The sequence below is a fragment of the Sinocyclocheilus rhinocerous genome, unplaced genomic scaffold (genome assembly GCF_001515625.1).
Source record: "Sinocyclocheilus rhinocerous isolate Xijiao unplaced genomic scaffold, SAMN03320098_v1.1 scaffold1719, whole genome shotgun sequence".
Classification (NCBI taxonomy): domain Eukaryota; kingdom Metazoa; phylum Chordata; class Actinopteri; order Cypriniformes; family Cyprinidae; genus Sinocyclocheilus; species Sinocyclocheilus rhinocerous.
Window position 1 is genome coordinate 78,239 of NW_015664048.1, and position 3,097 is coordinate 81,335.

General features: G+C 31.4%; 1 protein-coding gene across 3 annotated transcripts in view; it reads left to right on the top strand.

Moving 5' to 3' along the window:
- The window catches only part of LOC107729600 (protein FAM131A-like), a 27,912-nt gene that overhangs the window by 3,910 nt on the left and 20,905 nt on the right, over window positions 1-3,097 (top strand). The window contains exon 2 of one of the 3 annotated variants that reach the window (XM_016540181.1): window positions 2,332-2,465. The exons of the other annotated variants lie outside the window; for them this stretch is intronic. The gene's annotated coding sequence lies outside the window, so the exon portion shown is untranslated. The remainder of the gene's footprint in view (window positions 1-2,331; window positions 2,466-3,097) is intronic. 3 annotated transcript variants of the gene reach the window in all.

The following is a 3,097-nucleotide window of genomic DNA, read 5'->3' on the forward strand; positions in this document are numbered from 1 at the left end:
AAAAATGCCCCTGTATGTGTTTTTGTCTCATTTATATCACACGAGCAGGTAAAGCAGTATTACACGAGTGCTGATTTTGTCCCGAATATCACGAGTTTAAATGTGATTTTATACAACAGTTCAGTAAATAAGAAGTTGATATTGTGTTATGTTTTAAACACGATATTATGTGTTTTTGCTCAATTATGCAAAGAATATATTCCCTTTAAAGCCATAACAGAATTGTTGTGTGTCTTCGAGCAACACAGCGGTGTTTAGTTTCTGAATGAATCCGCGTTCTGAACGAATCGAGTGAATCAATGATTCAAAGCCCATTCATAAAGAGAGCCGTTTACTTCATTCCTGAATGAATCAGCTGTTCGAACGAATCGAATTAAGACATTTACCGCCACCTCCTGGCAGATTTAGTTTCTTATTTAGAGTATCGTTTAATAATAATAATAATAAAAACATTAAAGGGATAGTTCACCCAAAAAATTTTAATTCTGTCATAATTTACTCTCACGTCCCTCATGTCATTTCAAACCTTTCTTTTGTGGAACATAAAGGAAGGTATTTTGAAGACTGTTTGTAACAAAGCTGTTTGACTTTCATTGTATGAACAAACAATACTGAGATGTTTCTCAAATTATCTTCTTTTATGTTCCATAGTTTGTTAGGCCGTTGTAGCCTAAATGTTTGTGTAATTTTTTTGTTGTTGAATCAAATAAAATATTTCTAAAGCTACAATTTGTAATGTCTACTTGTGATTGTGATTAATTAGATTAATTAATTGAAACATGTAATTAGATAAAAAAATTTAATCGACTGATTGCACTTATATATATTTTTTTATTTATTTTTTATTAGAATAGTGATCATTGTTAAGGTAAATGTTTAAGTCAAAAATAGTTACGATACATGAAATGTTCTGCAAATTTCTCTGCATAAAAAAAAAATCTCATGCACAATATTTTCTTACTACTTTATAATGGGATGAAATATGACAGACATGTTCTTGACATGTTTGGTGAGATTGTAAACTTGTTGTTGTTGTTGAACGCTATAGTTGTTCTTTCCTTTCGAAATGATACTCCTGTAGTCAACACCGTGTAAGTGTTAATGAATGAAAGTAAATATTCCCACTCACGCACACAGGAAGTGATGTCATCGGTGAAGTCGTGTGCCGTGTGAGCGAGTCGATCAGGATTACGCGTCAGAGAGGCCTGGTGCATGAATTGAAAGAAAAGACACAGTCATTTATGAATGAATGCTGGTCTTTTTTTCATCCAACTAAACTGATGCACCAGGTGCATCAAGCCAGCCAGTCAGTTTAGAGTTTTCCAGATAATTTCTGCGTGTGTGTGTGTTATAGACACTCAGAGAAAGCACAGCACTGTGGATCTGCTTTGTGTTTGGCCGTGTAGGTTGTATAAATGTTGCATCTTGACTGCATGTTGATGCATGAGAGCTTTAGAGAAGCACTTCAGCTCTTCTGCTGTGGAAAGCAGTCAGATGAAGCCTCTGCTGAAACCCTTGATCTGAAGCATTAGGGAGACCACATGACCCTGATTCTTATTGATCAGATGAGTTTGAACTTTACATAAACTGGAATAAATTAAACATAAATTGCACAGAAAGAATATTTTATATATATGTAATATGTAATATGTAATATATATATATTTGTTATTTATTTTATATTTTTATGTACATAAAATTTTGGAGCAATATAGTATTAATATAAGTAATATTGTAATATTATAAGTAGTAAGATATTCATTATATTTTATTTATAATATTTCTTTTTTCTTTTTTCTTTTATAATTTATTATGTAAATAAATAAAATTATAATATTGTAATATTTAATTATATGGTAATATATTAAATAATATTTATAATATTCATATTTATTTATACAATATACCGGTAGCAATCAGATATTTTATGGAGCCAAAATACTATTGTTACAGTAAATATGTGCAATAAATACGGATTTGTATTGTGTATATTTGTATTATAGGAGAATGCTCAGTTTTGTTTTTAACTTAATTAAAAAATAAAATAACATCTGGTCACCCTATCTATCTATATTTTATATACGTGTCTATCTAATTTTTTAATATCTATATTTATGCAAGTAAATAAATAAAAGTATTATTAAACAATGTTAATATATTATATTATTAATTTAATATTTATTATAATAATTTATATTGATCATATATATATTTTCTATGATTTCTGTATATAATAGCGGTCAGATATTGTAGGGCTGTCCTGCAGCAGGGTTTGGTCTCCAGGGCAGTGGGGGGCAGTAGTGAGTCGCTCATCCTCTCTTCCCCACACAGTGGCAGGTGACAGGTTGCGTGTGGACTGGAGCCCGAGGAGTTCCTGCTCTGACCTGGCGCTCTTGGGCAACACGCGGACCAGTTTGGCGCGCGGCCTGGGTGTGACATTTGGGCGCTCGGACCGTTTCCTCAAGGTGCCAAAGTTTCCTCTCAATCTGTTCCATGTCCATTTTTACTTCACAGCGTTCCCTTCCTCTCCTCTCACAGCGTTTCTGCGGCTCCTAAAAAAACTCTTAAAGGGACAGTTCACCCAAAAATAAACATTAGCTATTAATTTACTCACCCTCAGGTAGGGCTGGGCGATATGGCCAAAAAAATCATCACGATAATTTCTTTCATATCAATCAATATTGATAATTATCACGATGAATGTCAAATCTTTATTTCTTTCAAGTTTAAAGCCAGATTTTTGCTCCAAGGCCATTAATTTTCCTTAACAAAATAAATATCTTAATAGAAAAATGTATTTCATAGTTTCTGCATGTGATATTGTTTCAAATCAAGAAACAGTTTTGTGTTGCCTGATAATATTAATAATAATTAGTGCTGTCAAATGATTAATCGCGATTAATCGCATCCAAAATAAAAGTTTTCGTTTACATAATATATGTGTGTGTACGGTGTATATTTATTATGTGTGTATATAAATACACACACATGCAGTATATATTTTGAAAATATTTACATGTGTGTATTTATATTCACATTTATATTATTTATAAATATATTTAATATATAAACATAATATATTTTTCTGAAATATATC